At 37.3% G+C, this 17,650-nt stretch overlaps 1 long non-coding RNA gene across 1 annotated transcript in view; it reads left to right on the top strand.

The window, feature by feature from the left end:
* Positions 1 to 17,650, top strand: part of LOC142602073 (uncharacterized) — a 99,618-nt gene that overhangs the window by 28,353 nt on the left and 53,615 nt on the right. The gene's annotated exons all lie outside the window — the stretch shown is intronic.

The following is a 17,650-nucleotide window of genomic DNA, read 5'->3' as shown; positions in this document are numbered from 1 at the left end:
GTAATTCCCAGTTTCAGCTGTCTGTAGTATTGCTCTCCCTTTCCCAATGTTAAGCACTGAATAGATCATCTTTGCTCCAAAAAGTTGCTTTCTTTCTTATTCCTAAAAGAAACAAAAAGTCAGAATTAACAAAGAAAGAAAATTGAGAAATATGACTGCATAAGCTCTATGCTTGCATGCACAGAAAGAAGACAAAACAAGTGGGAATTGTGATAGGCTGGGGGTTACATATATGTCTATAGCTTCCTGGTAGGGGAAAGATGATTTCCATGAGTCACTTAAATGTTTGTTTCACAGGAAGAAAAATGCATGGCCTTAGATATTCCTCTCATTTCCTAAAGTTTTACCTCTGCATTTAGATGAAATGTAGAGACAAACTCTTTTTTTTTCCCTGAGTCATCTCAAGGATTAATCTGTGATCATAGATTTCTACAAAATGCGGTCTAACAGATATATTTGATGGTATTTTGCTTTTTCCATAAGTTAAACACATGAATTCTAATGCCTATGTGTGGGTTTGGGTTTTTTTGTTTGTTTGTTTGCTGACTCAGAAAGGACTGTAAAAGAGAACAAACTGAATACTGTAAATTTTATCACAAGTAAGTTGCATATTTCCATACAACTCAGTGTGAGGACACAGCAGAAATGCCTAATTATTTTATCTTGGCCTGAAGAGTTTTTGCATGAGTTACAATAAGGAATACTTTCTGTAATCTGTACTTATAAACAAAAACTATTTGGAGATCAAATAAGACGTCTCCAAACAAAAAGAACATCTGCTTAGTCCATTTTTAATTTCTTTAACTTAGAATTAATTTGGCTCCTACTGCATTGCTTAGGACTCTTTCTTCTGGGTTCACTTCACTGCTCTGATTTTACTACACAGAAGGGGCTTATGTCATAAAATTTATGTAGTGTTTTGTGGGCTGAAGTCAGTATGTTCTGTACCTTCAAAAAATAAGCCCCCTTATTGACATTTTAATTTCTGTTTTCTTCAAATAGAAGTTACAGATACATTGGTCACCTGTAGTTTGACAGTGATGCTCTGGTTTATTTTGATCAATGAAAAAAATAACCCAAACACATAAATAACCTCACTTAATTATAGCTTTTAGATTTTGGTCAACTATGCTTTCATTAAGAAACTACTGAATAACTCATTTAACTACTGAACTACTAAAAAGAACCCACAGAATGACAAAGCTGCCCCAAATAAAAGCTATATTGATCCTCATTCATGAGTGCTTCTCTGTAATAAAGACTTAACCAGTGTCATTTAAAGTTCAGACTTCAATCTATAGTGTAGCCCTAGGATATAGCAACCATCTCTTCAAATGTCATCCTAAATGGTATTATCTGATCAAATGACCAAATCAGATTTCCTCTCTCTCTTTCCATCTTAAAATACGAAGTATGTTGGGCTGTTGCAGAATGAGGCTCTGCATTTATCAAAACAGGAGTGAATCTATCTTAACTTACACATAGATTCTGTGGTTCTGACAATATCTGCTTAGTGACACTGATGTATTTTTCAACCTTTATTTTCATCTACTTTGTCTTTGATAATGTTATTTTGTCACTGGGTATGTTTTTAGGTTTTCTGGGAGGCGATGGTGGCTTAGGCCATTGAAACTGATTTTGCAGATCTGTGGGTTTGCATTTCAGGGCATCCTGTGTGTGAATACATTAAAACAAACAAAAATGCATCTTTGGTCTCTAACATCTTAAATACTACTGTGTTGAACTTGAATCTTACTATCATTGCTACCTCTGAATTACTGTATTACCTTGAGCCAGTTGAGCCATTTCTCCAATCAGTTCCATATTTTCCTGTCCATGAAACAGATATAATAGTTCTGAAATGGTTTGTAATCTACTTTGAGACTTGTAGAGGGAAAGCAGAGCAAGTCACGTTATGTATTTTTTGGAAAACATCATGGTGGCCAAAAACCACCTCTGTATGTTTATAGGAAGTGACAAGTTACTGTGTTAACCCTGTGCATATTATGTCTCTCTCATCTTCCAAAAGTGTTAAGCATAGCTGGAGGAATTCCCAACAGATGCTTCCTTTTACTTAGTTTCTTATTTTTTCTTTTATACCATTCACAAGTGTTCTTGTCAAAGACCTTCTTTGCAAAACTGTTTCTGGAATGACTGCTCTTTATACGATGCTAAAAGTATGATTAAAAATTTAAGTTTCATTACTCTGCTGTTTAAGAAAGCTATGCTGTTATTTAAACTTATGTAAGTGAGGAGTAAGATATCTGAAAACTGAAATATAACTGGAAAGGGAATTGCATCCCGTGAGGTGGCAGATGCAGACAGCTAGCTATGTATTACTTGGGATGTATAGGGAACAATTTAATAAATAATCCTTGGTACACATGGCTGATTTATAGAATAGGGTCCTGATTCTACAAGCAAAGTCATTAGAATGAAATTTTTTGCCAGTCTCTGAACCCACCTATGGGTTGACCCATGTCCCTGTGCAGAAGAAAAACCTGCTGGCAAAGAGGCTACTGTCTGGGTTGCTCTTCAGTGGTGATGAGCACCTGCAGCGCAGACTCGACTTCTTTTGATGCTAATAGGTGGTTACCATTTAAGATTGGTAAGATTGATTTGAATCTTACCCTTCCTGTAATAGTTTAACCTCTTTTCCTTCAGTGTTATATAGAATATTGGATCTTTTTGTAAAAATAAAATTAAAAAAAAGTCATGAATATGAAAGGGTTTATCACATGAAAAAACACAGAAAGAAGTAAGAAAACATGCTTTATCTTTGTTAAAGAGGAGCAAGTTCTGTGAGAAGTATCATGTGTTAGAAGTTTAAATGATGAAGAGCAATAAGAATCTTAAGCCAAATTATTTCATTGTTTAGAATTTTAGCTTTTCTGAAAAAAGATTGAGGGAGAACATATTTACTTCATATTCTGTGTTATCTATTAAGACAATATTTTCCTATTTCTGTGTCTACTTTTACAATATTACATCTTTAGTTTGTTAAATCTTTATTTTTCTTGCTTTTTTTTTTGTTACATAGGATATTTTCTCGCTCAAAATTATTATTGCTTCTTTAGAAAAATGTTACTGTTTAAAATCTTTCTTTTTATGGCCAACAGCATCATCATCAAGGTAAAGAACTTAATATTGTTGCAGTTTTGAGATACTTCCAAACAAGTTTCAAAACACTCCTTTAAGATTTGAAAAGTGTAGCAGGCTGTGTAGCAGATTTTATCAGTGGAACAAAAATCTTTGCTTATTGTTTGATTTAAAAGATTTCTCTTTATAAATTCCTATTTCCATTCTTTTGTCTTTTGACAGAAAAGCATCGTATCTACCTATACTTTGCAATGCTTGTGGATTTTTTTTATACTTCTCTGTCTTTTAGTGAATGATTCAGATTTTTAACAGGGTTATTTTATGTTTCTATAATCATTAGTACCTGATCTATATGCTACTGGGTCATTCAGAAATACAAGTCTGAGCCAGATCAGCTGTGAACACAACATCGCATTTAGCTGAACAAGGAAGAGCAGAATTCAGTGTTGATGTGGTTTTACGCTGGTTGCAGAAGGAGACATGGTATTTTATTCTTCATAACATTAGAGGGGTGCAGGCAATTGTTATGTGAGCTGGCATAAAGACTGCAGGTACAAAATTAACCTGTCAAAACTTTAACAGGCACAGTGAGTTTTGTTTGAAGCTTTGTGTCATGTATGCCTGGAATATTTTTATATAGTAGGAGAAGCCCTAAAACTCAGTGTACTAATCATTGAGCCATGGACTCTAGCAAGACTGGAACATATTGGCTTAGAATCAGTTGGATATTATTTATTTTAAAAATTACCTTTGAATCTTTTTGTAGAAGATTACAGTGCTCTGATAGGTATGTTAAGGTTCTGGGGTTTTTATTCTAATCTTTACTGATAAGTTTTATAATTTTCTTCTATTCTTATGCTATAAATATATACATTGTTTATATGGCAACAAAAGTGTGCCAGGTTCTTTTCTGTCTACTTTTTGTTGTGATAGGAATATATATAGATAAATTTACAGTTGCACCTGAACCCTTTCATCAGCCCCCACTGTACGTTCGGTTTCTTCCTTGAATGAAGAAGGAATTCTTTGGGGAAAATACTCTGTGGTCATGTAATTGCAGGTTAATAAAAGGATGAACTCAAGGCTACATGAGCGGCCACATATTTGGCATTTTCAAGGCCACTTTCCAGTCTTGCAAAACATCCGTCTGAATAGCAAACATGTCATTTCTTGGGCTTTGAGCATGTGACTCGCTCCTTTTGCTCATACTTTACTCCTCCTACTATTGCTTCTCCTTGGCTGCACATGGCATGTAGTGCCCAAAGATAGGAAAAAGCAGCCCGTACTGTTCAGTGCCATACTTACCAGTGATGTTGGTTTTGGAGGTTGTGTCTACACTTCACAAAGCAGGCACCACCTTTCTTTGGAAACCACAGCAAAGGGTGTGTGCTCAGGATGTGCACCTCAGCTACAGAACTTAGACATGCTTCTCGGTTTCCCTGTCCATATGTAGTCACTGCAACCTCATTGACTAAATATTGCTGGGTAAACAGCCTCCTATAATTTTAATGTGGCTTAGTCCTCCTGGAAGCAACCGTTACATGACCTTGCCTGTAAAAATAACTGACATGATCCAGATCCATTATGTACTAATTACTTGTACTTGATAACTACTACTGGGTTTTCATGGCTGTCAGGTGAATTGAGAAGTCCAGAGCAACCTTCATTCCAAACACATGAAATCCTTTTGTAGCTCAGCAAGCACATGGCCTTTGGCTATCACACTACTATATATGACAAACTAAACAAGGTGTTCTCATGATTTAGTTGGGAAGGTCCGTCGAGAAGGTCTGTCTGCTAAAAAATGGCTTAGTTGATACTGTTATTCTCCATACAGCTGTGAAGGCATAAAGTAATGCCAAGAGAGGTTGTAGCTGATGTCAATGATAGGTCCTAGGTCCCTGATTTTATCATTGCAGTTACAGATGGTTATGTTTTTCTTTCCTTCCTATCTTGCACTGATACATGATGTTGTGCATAGTGAAAAAATAAGCTGTCATGTAATACAGGGGCTCTATACAGGGAGACATTTTTTACATTCTTATAGACCTTCAAGACACATACTGATTATGAATATTTATTAATTTATTTCAAAACTAGTTAAGTCTGTATTTTGTTTTGATCATCTGTGATTCTTTTTTAAAGGCAGTCTTTGAATAACAGGTGAGACAGAATGGTTTGATAAAAAGAAAAAAAATATGCTTTTGTCTCTTCCATCCAAACTGTTCAGTGGTTTACTTTCTACCTACAGAATTGTAAATATGTTTACATTGATGCTTAAGTACTGTTCAAGTGATATGGGTAGTGAAATCTATCCTCACAATAACTGCTAGAACTGGTAAGTAATCCTAATATTAATGAAAATGTTCTCAAAAATCATGTTTTACAATACAGAATTTGAATATGCATTATGTGAACACTTCTGGTTTGAGTTGATTCATGTGTTATAAGAACCAGCTGAAGTTCATGATGTAACCATGTTAACACTTTTTAATAGCTTTTTGAGAACACAACACAATTGTGTTAATGATAATCAGTTAAAGACTCTATTTGTTCCAGATGTTACTTTCCTAGGCTAAAAAAAAAAATATTTAAAAAAAAAGAATCTCTTCTATGTCCCTGTTTAATATCAGTTACTCAGAAAAGTCCTAATGTAAACCTAATCTCTTTCTTTAGATAACATACTAGCAAGGCATAGCTTGAATTGGATATGTGAATACAATTGTGAAAGAAACAGAGATGCCTAGAAAAGCATTTTCTTTTTCTGGCATGGGCCTTTAGTTCCCAGTGGCCTAAAGTCCCACACCACAAAATCACTATAATTGACATGGCTGGCAAATTCTTCTTTCATTGTCAAACAGATCCTTTACAGTAAATTTGTAGGAACTTTGAAATTGAGCTAATACCAAAAGTATCAAAAGGAAAAAAGAAAGCAAACCACACACAGATTCAAGCATACCATTAAATGACTGACTTTTGATAAACTCTAAGATTGTGATCTATATTAAAAAAAACCCATTTATTTATTTATTTATTAGTTGCTTATATTTCAAAGATTAATCCAAGAGAAACTTGACACTCAGTGCCTCATCAGCAATATGGGTACATTTCACTAGTCTTCTGTTAGATAGACATTTCCAGGCTTGTTCATAATGTTAAATAAACATTGATCTTAAGGGTTATAACTTCAGGAAAGAAAGGAATCGGAATCTTGGGTGGTGGTGAAATATTATGCATATATCTATGTTGCAGCAGTAGCTGGAAAATATCTTAGTCATTACAATAGACTGTAAGAAATACCTTTCTCTGGGACCTTTCCTCCCTGCATAAATCGGGAAAAGGTATGATGGCTCAGAAACTCTCCTGCACTAGGACAAGCTCAAGAAAGGAAGTTATTTCTGGCTCCTAGATTCCTACAGTTATATAGCTCCTCTACATTGCTCCATAGGATCTCCCCAATAGGGAGATCTCAGGCAGAGGACATGTGCAAGACTACAACGAACATCCCATGATTTTCAGCCACACCATTCGCATTCACAGGATGTCCTTGGGATACAGTGTCTTGTAGCACCTCTTGTAAGGGTACTTGCTCTCTTCTTTCCTCCATACTGCAAACACTGTGTGGCACATCATGCTGCTTTTCATAAAGGAGCTTTCTCACTGTTTCCCTTCAACATTGTCATTGATCTTTGTGTGACTGCATCTTCTGATTAGTCATGACTAACAAGGTGGGAGAGGGGTGAGGAAGGAAGCAGGAGGCTCCAAGGAGGGAGGTGAACCTACTGCCCAGAAGTAAAGCAACATTCCTCTGCCCTCTGCACATATGGTCACTGTATCTTGAGGACTGTGTCCTTATGGAGAGTGCTTGTTCTAGTCAAGTCCCAGTTTCTATTTGCTGCACCAAGAACATAAAAATTCTGACCAACTGTGTCTCAGTCGTTCTGGGCATGCATTGTGAGCATCCTTGGTACTATCATACGATGAGACTACAAGGAATTTAGTTGTCACGTACCTGCTGAGTTTTCCTCTAGTTCACTCAAAGCACAAAGGCATTGCCTATGAAGCAGGTCAGCTGGCAGTGTGGAGACTGCAGTGAGGATCACTCAGGACTACAGAGTTCTTCAAAATGCCTGTAGGGAGATCATGGACTGTCACTGTGTATTCCAATGCAGTGAAGAGCTTGACCTTGGTAGATACTGCTCTTGCAAGGTAAGGGAAATACACCATCTGTGTCAACATATATTGGGCATTAGGTGAAAATAATAGTCTTTTTTAAGCAGCAAAAACTTTTTTTTTTTTTTGGTTAAGTGTAAAAATCACTTCTGTTTTCCAATATAAGCAGATTTTGTTAGCCTTACATGGAGAAAAAGAATCTTAAAAACTAGTGAAACCTGAAAGATAGACCTTCTTTTCTCTATTGTGAAATACAGACACTCCCCCTAAAAAAGACAGAAGATGTTTTTTTGTCAATACAGCCAGAATCTACTTTAAAAGGCTACCCATATTAATCACAGTCAGATTAAGCATTGACTTTTTACAGAAGCACTGTGATGTATTCATGTCCTTGATGGGCTGCCTTATTTGGATGTTTTCATAATGTTAATGAATTTTTGCAGTTTGATCAGGGAAAACCAGAAAATTTAAATATAAGTCATGTAGTGACATGTTTTTTTCAAAGTATTTAAGAAAAAACATCCCCTAACAGCAACATGTGTTTGTGGAAGAACAACGGGCAAAGAGTGAGTGCCACTAACCTTCTCTGTCATACAGACTGTTGAATTCTCCACTGAGTATTCATTAAAAAATGTCTATTATCACAGTTCCTGTATATGACTGCAAACAGCACATCCTGCTGTACAAAAAACAAAATCAAGACTCAGGAAGAGACCCTTCTCCCTTCCTTTGGGAAACCTGTACCTAGCAGTCACTTTACTGCCCACTGTTGAGGATATTCTGGATGCCCCCTCTGTACTCTTTTCTTAGTCTTGTGGGTAAAATCATTTGCCTGGACTCCCCGGTGCTGTATGTGTATAGAACTGCAGTAAAGAGGAAGGTGATCTGAGCTGGAGTAGTGATGCTCTGTGTTTGATCCCATTAACAGTGGCCAGTTCGGTCTGTGCTGACAGTTTCCTTTTGCTGAATGGTGATCCTGCCTACTAAGGCTGTCCTTGTGCCTTAGCGGGAAGGGGACTGTGGAGATATAGATAGGAGAGCTGTTCCACTGCCTTTATCTGCATCCTCACGACTACAGACCTGGGCATCTGCCTCATTACATTTCCTGCCCTCCCCCCAGGGAATGATGTGGTCCACTTCCTCTTGCTTTTCCCTGAGGTCATGATGACACCCTTCTCCAGTTGTGAACATCTTGTCTCCAAAGGAAAGAATGCCTGCCTTATAAGTTTAGTCTGTTCAGCAGTTTTTGAAGGGACGTATCTCATGTAGACGTACGGGCATAAGCAGTCTGATATGAGATTGGGGCAGGGTGGGCTATGCTGTGTTAGGCATGATGTTTTGGAATACTGGGGTGTGCTGGCAGGAGTGCAGATCATCTAAACTGTTTAAAAAATTCAGAACGTGCTGGAGGAGAGCTCTCTTAAGGTTTATTTCTCGACATTAAAACTGCAATGCTCTCAGTTTGACATAAAGGAGATTCAAAGTGCTAGACAATGTGGGCAGTCCAATAATCTGGTCTTGAGTGTGCTGCTGAAACTGTAACAAGACAAACTGTAACTGCAACACAGCAGTTGACTCGTTCTGGCCATAGCCCTGGCATGGCTGTTTTAACATGTGCCAAGCTGATTATAGTCTGCAGGAGACTATGTGCCAACTGAGAATTGCTGGAAGGCAGGCCAACATCAAAACAGTTAGAGGGTAAACTGCTTGTTGACTTTGTGAGTGACTTCTGGGAAGAGGGGCAGCCTCTGGCAGCCTCTGAAATTGCTGAGAATGGAAGGAAGTAGTGTCCTCTCAGAAATGCAGTTTGGGGTGGTTATGAGAAAAAATAACCCTTGTGCCTCTTTGAGACAAGAGTTGTGGGAAAGATAGAGTGAGTTCATGGACTTAGTGTGGGGGAAGGGAGTGAAGAAACTTGCTGGTTTTGTTGGGAAATTGGTTAGTTTTCCCTTGCTCACTCCAGTTCAATCCAGAGGACTGGGGCCCTATATGAGCCAACGAAGTCAGGATGGTTTGGAATACATTGTCTTTATTGGCCACAAAAGCCAAAAAAGGAAGGTTTTTAACTCCAGTCTTTTAGTAAAAATGGGCACATATCATGCGGATACCTCTGGACTTTATTCTTTCTGCTGGTAACAGGTTGACCAACACCCCTCCATTGATCCTTGCCAGTCTTTATGGGAACTGAAATTCATAAGCCATAGCTGTATTTCTTGGCTTTGGTCTGTGCTTAAAAGCATTACAGATGGAGCAGGAGTTGATGATAGGTAAACTTGTGGCACTTAAATCCAGGCACTTATTCATGATAAAATGCATTTAGTTCATTAAATCAGTCTCTCCCTGAGCATTTTTTTTTCCTGCCCTCAATTCCCCATATCACTACAACCAAAAGGAGCTGTAGTGTCTGCATGTTTTTAAAATAAACAGAAAAATCCTTGATGGTGCTGGACTAGATGTTCCTGATAACATGTTGCCAACAGAAAAGTTCTCATCCTTGAAGAAAGTTTTTCAAGTGGTCATGACACTCTCAATCACGTAAGCCTCTCTTCAGAACAGACATTCGGTGCCCTCAATTGACTCTTCAGACTTGGCTCAGAAACAGGCTGACACAAAAGGGGCTAATTAACACACACATTTTCATGTGGAGGAATCTGGTTTCCAAATAGATTTTTACCAGCAATATAGCTGACAAGCTGAATCTGCTAGGGCTGTTTCTTTCGCCCAATTTGAGTGAAAATGGAAACAAGGGATAGGAGAAAGAGACATTTCATTCCAGTGACGATATGGACATGATGAATTCCTTTGAGCCCAACTTTTGTCATGATATATTTCTTCTTAAATGAAGCAAGGCACAAAATATCAGAGGAAACAAATTAAAATACAGCTAAATATTACATGTGCCATGTACACGTCTGCAGGAAATGTGGGTATGTACATTTCTGGAGTATGTATGTATTTATGGAGAAAAGGCAGAAAGAGGGTAGAAAGGTGGTCCTACATTATGGTACTGGCCTAGAATCATGAGGGCAACACTCCATTTTTCACTTTTGCTATAGACTTCATGTCCTGTAATTCCCTTATAATGATCGCAGTAGTGTAGCCCTACTCTGCACAAAGGTTTTAAGGCTGTGTGTTTATCTGTCCAGACAATTGTGAAAGAACAGTGAGAAAAAAGTAGTGAATTTGGTAGAACCTAGAAATCAAACACCACCACCTCTAACCCTCACAGCCCCCCAACACTGGAGAAGATGATAAGGAGGAGATATCCTTAATGTGCAGGGCCTCAGGTTCTCCTACTACTTTCGTACGCTCCCAGTTCTACCTGGAGTGATTCTGAACCAATTATTATTTTACTGTCATCATTATGGGAAATTATATATGCGTCTCTCCCCACCACAGCAACAATGACCAAGTGCTGATAGCTAATCGCTCCAGACTAATCCACTGCATGTACCCTTGTATCTGGCAAGGTATTGTAGTGACTGCTAGTAAAGGGCTCTGAAGATAAGAACAGATTTTCACATGTTTTAGTGCATCACAAGGAGTCCATTGTAACATTGTGCCCTTTGGATTAACATTAAAGAAATAATTTTTTGTCAGTCTATCAAAGGAAAATTAAAGTTCCTTAGACATCAGTTACATTGAATCTGAGCCTTTAATCATACTGACAAGAAAAGATAGAGAATTTGAGCTGAAGAATGTGTTCATAGACTTAATGTTGGATGGCTGGTATTTAACTCTGTGTAAGCTACTGATTTTTACAGGGAAGAGTTTTATCTCACTAAAGATACATAGTTCTGTATCATTGCAGTTTAAAATATTGTACCCCGTATACCTCTACACATTTACTCCATATGGTAGGCTGGATTTTTTTCATTCCAAAGACTATTAGATAAATTTCTAAAAATGGTTCTTTCAGAAATCAATTTGTTTTGCATTCAGCAAAACAAGGAACTCAAACAGAAGTTTAGGGGGAAAAAAAATAAATCCTGATTCTCAATGATACTGCCTGGGCAGTCCTTATTCTGTGTGAAACTCTATTTGCAGTATTACCAGATATGAACGTAATGAAAAGAGTTATAAATGGGTAGTGGACCAGCTCCCAGAAAAACCTTTAGGAAATGCTTAATGAAAATAATTCTGAACTTGAAGCTTCTCTTCAAGAAAGTAAGAGAATGCTAAGTGAAAATCATATGCAAACAGAAGGTGATCTGGTTAGTAAATTAATTACTGTACATTTATTTGGCATTACAGGCTTTTCCACATCTGATCAATAGAAAAATGAACAAAAAAGTTAAAGTTCTAGAAAGAAAACCTCCTGGACAAACAGCTGGGGGTAATTATAAGACCATGACCAAGCCTTCAGCAGTGTAGGTGTTACTTTCAGTTTGGAGCCAAAGGGAAAAGGAGACAGTTAAAAACATTCTCTGGGGAGAAGGAGTAGGAAAGAGCTGTAAATATAATAACATAAAGGGCCACCTTAAAGAAAGTAGTAGGAGTAAGTAGAGAACATACAAGGAATAGAAAATATATACATTCAAAAGAAAAACACACTTTAAGAAGCAGAAAAATGTAGAAATGGCTTGAGAGTTGTCCAAAGTCAGGCTGAATCATGTGTTACCAAAAGAACTGAACCCAAAACCTAAATAAAATGCTTATCTAATTTTCTCATCTATTCTTTCTATAGGGGGTTAATGGCACTTTTTTCTTTCTTGCTATATAATTTTCTGTTTTCCCCTTCTATGTATTTTGCAGTGCAGCAAGTAATTTTTTAGTTCTTTTGTGTTATATGCTCTTCTTCACTTTTATTAGTGTGTACTTCCGTGGGTTGTCTGACTCCTTTAGAATAATTTCTCCTTTTCACTGCTCTTTACTAACTACAACCATGTTCAGCATTTGGGATAGTGAAGTCCAGGTGGACAGTGGAGTTTTTTCTTGGAAAAGCTTTGCTTCAAATCAAACAATATTTTTTGCTATGAGGGATGTCCAACCATTGAATGCCATGGCTGGTCACTTGTACCGGCAAAAGTACTCAGTTAATATTAAGACTCTGGAGCCCAAAGGCTAATGGGAGACAAGATTTGTGTGGTATGACCACTGAAGAAGTGATAGATTCAATCTTGTGAAAATACTGAGATGTGGGATCAGTGGTGTAATTAGCCTAGGATGAATGACAGCAAGGACTGTAGTTTTATGTTGCTTTAAAATAGTATATTGTGTCTTCAATGTCTTGCTGAAGTATTAATCAAAACTAACATGAAAGAAAAATAATCAGCAAACAAATTAACAATAGTACTTCATGTAACAGCATAGGTATTCACTGGAAGGTTAACATCTATGTTTTGGACAGATGCATTTTACATTTTTCATAGTCTTTACTCGACAGAATTGTGTTTATAATCAGTGCACAGATATCATTAAATAGCTGAGAGGACTGGAATTGATCTTCTTTAAGTTTCCATTATATATTAATCTTCAGGTCTGCAGTGAAGTTAGATGCAGAAAGAGATTTATCACTTTTGCTGATTCAGAGCGAGTAATTTTTCTGTATGAACCCTTAAAAATATAAGCAACACTGGCCAGTTCCAAGCCCTGGAGGAACTATGAGATGATATTCAGTCTCTCACTCAGATCCAAAGAAAATAATGATGACGGAAGGTCAATATGCATCCATACAATAAAATGGGTAATGAGAATGAAACGGGCTAAGGCCTGTCACTAAGAAGTCTCATCTGAAACACCTGGTGCAAGCAGACCTGTAGCTCCCTAGTTTTGTTACAGCTTGACTGAAGTACAGCTGATTTTTAGTTGATTTTGAATTTTCAGACTTTCTGATATGTTCTTTACTATCAAACTAGTTCATTTTTTTCCCTTTCATAAATTGATTGCCTGTTTGTGCAACATGCTTTTTACTTTTGGAACTACCGGTTAATGCTCTGGAATTCTGATTTATGATTTGAATGACACTAGGAGGCATCAGGTATAGGTTTGAGCAATTTTTTAGCATAAGTTCTTGTGCAAAGCACCATACAAACACTACAAAAACATTTGACAATAAATCTTGAATGCTGTTGAAAGAAAATGTTGAGCCACAGGGAAAAAAAAAAAAAAAGTGTAACTTTAACCTGTTGTGTTGGTGTGGACTGAGCATGTATTGCTCTGTTTGGGAGGTGTCAAGTTGAGCATGCTATCTAACCACAGCCCTTTATAGTGGCTGAGGTCTAAACTTGACCCAAGTGCATGTTTAGCCAGATGTCATTTGCGATTACAGGAATTTGGACTGACTTTCAGCTAAACCACAAACCTGGATGAATGAATGTTGTTCCAGATGCATTATCTCATAATCCTAAAGAAAATAAGATCTCAGATGAAAGGACTATAGAACTTTCCTTTGTATGAGCTTTGAAAGCTAAGGCTAATCCTGAGATCATTGAAAAGGTTTAATGTACCACTGTGTGAAATTTTAGCCAAACAGAACTTAAGAGCTTTAATACTTTTAAAATCTCCTCAAATTAGTAAAGGAATATTCAAAATTAATTGAACTGGTTCAATGATCTTGATATGTATAACAATTTCTCACTTTGAAACACTTTATTATTACATGTTTGTTAGCTTACATTGTGCTAGTAACATCTTGATCATGTATGGAATATTCTTCATTGTGGGGAACTCTTTACACATAGTATTATCCAGAAAGATCACAGAGAAACTATAGTTCAATAATACCTCGACATACAGACTTGTTAATTAAATTTTAGCTAATTAAAGATCTTGGGTGATACCTCCTCCCCCACAAAATGTTCCAGAAGACAAAAAAATAAGCAGGGATTTCAAACAGCAGTGAAAGCCCTGTATCTTCTGCACAGCTGAAGGTCCAGTATTGTTAGTGTTACTCTATCACCCTCGATTTCAGATCAGGTGATGGTGTGTCAACATGCTATTGTCTGTCAGCTGAACTGTGGCAAATGTAAGGGGGTCTTCTTAGCCTGTAGCATGAGCAAAAATGAGTCTCAGTTTAAGTTGTTTTGTGAACTAAGCTAAGGCACAGTACTTTGCCTTTGTTTCTGGCTAAGAGTGAACTGTCAAACAAAGATCGTGTGTTATATGATAATTTGCCAAGCAACTTGATGGCATGTCTGAGTCCTTATTGAGAGATATCCTAAATATTCTAAAAAATTTTATGCCTGGTAGAATTTACAGAGAAAGCTGATTTATATGCAGATACAATAATTAACAAAACCACCCCATGTTCTTAATGGTGGGACATTTTATTGGATTACTGGGATCACAGAATGTAAACAGGAAAAAGAACACATGTTTCCCTAAAAGTCTATGAGTATCATTGTTGGTTTCCTTAGTGTCACCAAAGTGATTAATGGTTTTTGAACTCCAGTTGTGAAAGCAGCCAGAAAATGAACAGATATAGAGGTATGGGAAACAGTGACACGGGCTAAATATGCAGGAACTGGAAATCAGTTATGCTGAAGATAATGCCGTTAATACTTTAGAAAAATATTTGGCTCTGCTCACAGTGCATATATCTTTGAGATGTCTCTATTAGCCTAATAATGAAGGATTAGCAAGCCTCTTCTAGGTAGCTAACTTGTATAGGTTTGTGTCAAAAAAGAATGATATTCTTTTGGTTTGGGAATTTGACACCTTGTTATAGATAATTTAGAGCGTATGAGAGAACTATCTTTTTGATGCCAAATGGCAATGTCCAATAATGGTCAGCATTGTCATAATGAGAATCACAGATCTGAGTAGTTACTCCTTCCAACTATACTCTTTCTGGATGAGAAGTGAAAGTCTGCAAACATGATATTATTTGCTTACCTTCTTAACATTTAACCTTCTTAACATTTAACCTGCAGCAGCCAAGTTGGCCTTATCTCTTCTTGACTGTTTATATAACTAATCCTTTCCTACCATGGACAGTTTAAAAAAATTGACACCTATTTATTGAAATGAACTTTCTTCTGCTTTTGTTTCATAATTTATTCGAACTCAGGTGACACTCTCATCATCTTGGGAAGAATGGAAAGAATAAGTAATTAATGGCTTTGCTGAGAATGGCTAATGAAAGAACCTCCTGAAGTAGATTTAACTCTTTACCTGTGCAACATAAATCAGAAAACACAATTCAAGATTTGTTTTCCATGTTTCCATGTATATCTATCAATTATCTACAGGAATGCTTTGATAATGTGTTCTAAATGTGTTGTAACAGTGCTGAGGAAATTATCATTTAAGAGTGCTGAGGTAGCTGGCCAATGTCATTGGAAGGCTGCTCTAAAAAAAATCTTTGAAAAGTCATGACAGTTGGGCGAGATTCCTAAGGACTGGCAGACAGCAAAGGCACTCCTGTTTTCAAGAAGGACAAAAAGAAAGAGCAGCTGATATTGTTTATTTTGACTTTAGCAAGGCTTTCAATGCTGTCTCCCATAATATCTGCAGAGACAAACTGATGAAGTTTGGACAACATAGACAGACAGTGAGGTAGGTTGAAGACTGGCTGAACTGCAGGGATCAAAGGGTAGCAGCATGAAGTCCTGCTGGAGGGTAGTCACTATTTGCGTGCTCCGGGACTGGATAATGGTGCTGATACTGTTTAACATCTTCACTTATGATCTGGATAAAGGGGTAGAGTGCACACAAAGCAAATTTGAGGATAATGCAAAAATAGAATGGTTCATACACTAAATGGTTGTGCTGCCTCTCAGAGGGACCTTGACAGTGTGGAGAAATGGGTCAACAGGAATCTCATGATTTCTAACAAAGGAAAATGTAATGTCCTGCATCTGGGAAAGAATAACCCCATTCACCAGTACAAGCTGGAGACCAACCAGCTGGAAATCAGCTTTGCAGAAAAGACCTCGTGACCTGGGGATCCTGGTGGACAAGTGGACCATGGGCTAAGAATGTGCCCTTGTGGCAAAGAAGGTCTACACTGTCCTGGGCTGTATTAGGCAAAGCATTGCCAGCAGGTCAAGGGAAGTGACCCTTTCCCTTTTTCCACTCCAGTCCTGGACTCTCCCATACACAAAAAGGACACTGACATACTGGAGTGAGTCCAGTGAAGGGCATGAAAATGATTTAGGGACTGGAGCATCTGACATGTGAATGAGAGACAGAGAGCTGGGATTGTTAAGCCTGGAAAAAAGAAGGCTTAGGAGGATCTCATCAAAGTGGTAAGGGGGAGAGGGAGTAAAGAAGGTGAAGCTAGATTCTTCTCAGTGATATCCTGTGAAAGCATAAGAGGCAATGAAAACAAACTGAAGCAGTATATTCAGATTAAACATAAGAAAATAGTTTTTTATAGTGAGAGTGTTCTGGCTGGAAGAGGTTGCTCACAGAGATTGTGGAGTCTCCATCCTTGTAGATATTAAAAACTTGAACAGATATACTACTGAGCAACCTACTGGTCTGGCCTACTCAGGCCAGAAGGATGGTGGATGAGAGGAGAGCAGCTGATATTGTTAGAGGATTGATAGACAATGTCCAGAGATCCCTTCCAACCCCAATGATTCTGTGACTCTGTGAAATGACTCAAGAATTACACTTTCCACACACTATGTAGACTAGTATGTCTGCATAAAATCTCATGACTTACATTTTATGATTGTTTCAGTCATGTATCTGACAAAGCAAAATGTTGTTTTGTGAACCACAGTGCATGAGAATTTAGCCTTGACCTTTTTTCTGGGGTTGTAAAGAATTGATTTGGTATACAGGGAGCAGAGAATTATGATTAGGGTAGTTGATTGGAAAAAGCTTGTGTTGTTTCCTCTTTTAGCCCATGAGAAGGTTTTTGCAATTGTCTTGGCATTCAGTTCTTTACAGGAAACAATATTCAGAGTCTGTAAAGTAAAAGTCTGAAACTCTTGAGCATTCTTCAGGTTTCATGAGTCCACAGTCCTACAGGCAAAGTAGACTACATATATTGACTAATTAATAAGATGATTAATATTTGTCTCTTCATAGATAAGATTTCTGCTAAAGTAATATCTCCCATTCCCTGTGATATACCTAACAATGTATTTCAAAAATTGAGAAAAGCTACATTTCTAGTTCTCAGTATTGACTTGTTGGGGAGAACATATTTATTTCTTGTATGGACACAAATAGCTGGGAAAAGCATACTGTTATTACTAACTTGGCTCAAGTCACAATTATGATGTTCAAAACTAGACAGTACTTCTACAAATATCTTGCTTTTTTCAATGTCTGAAGTTTTATATGTTTTAACTTTCAGCAGTAAATGTGTCACTCATCCAGAAGCTTCATCCAGAAGTCGTAGTTGGCACACACTCCATTATACCAAATAATACTAAATAATGAAGAAGAATGGAGACTGATTATTAATGCAAAATGACTT

Source organism: Balearica regulorum, chromosome 1 (genome assembly GCF_011004875.1).
Source record: "Balearica regulorum gibbericeps isolate bBalReg1 chromosome 1, bBalReg1.pri, whole genome shotgun sequence".
In the NCBI taxonomy this organism is placed as follows: domain Eukaryota; kingdom Metazoa; phylum Chordata; class Aves; order Gruiformes; family Gruidae; genus Balearica; species Balearica regulorum.
The sequence above is the reverse complement of the archived record's forward strand: the minus strand, read 5'-3'. Positions and strand labels throughout refer to the sequence as shown.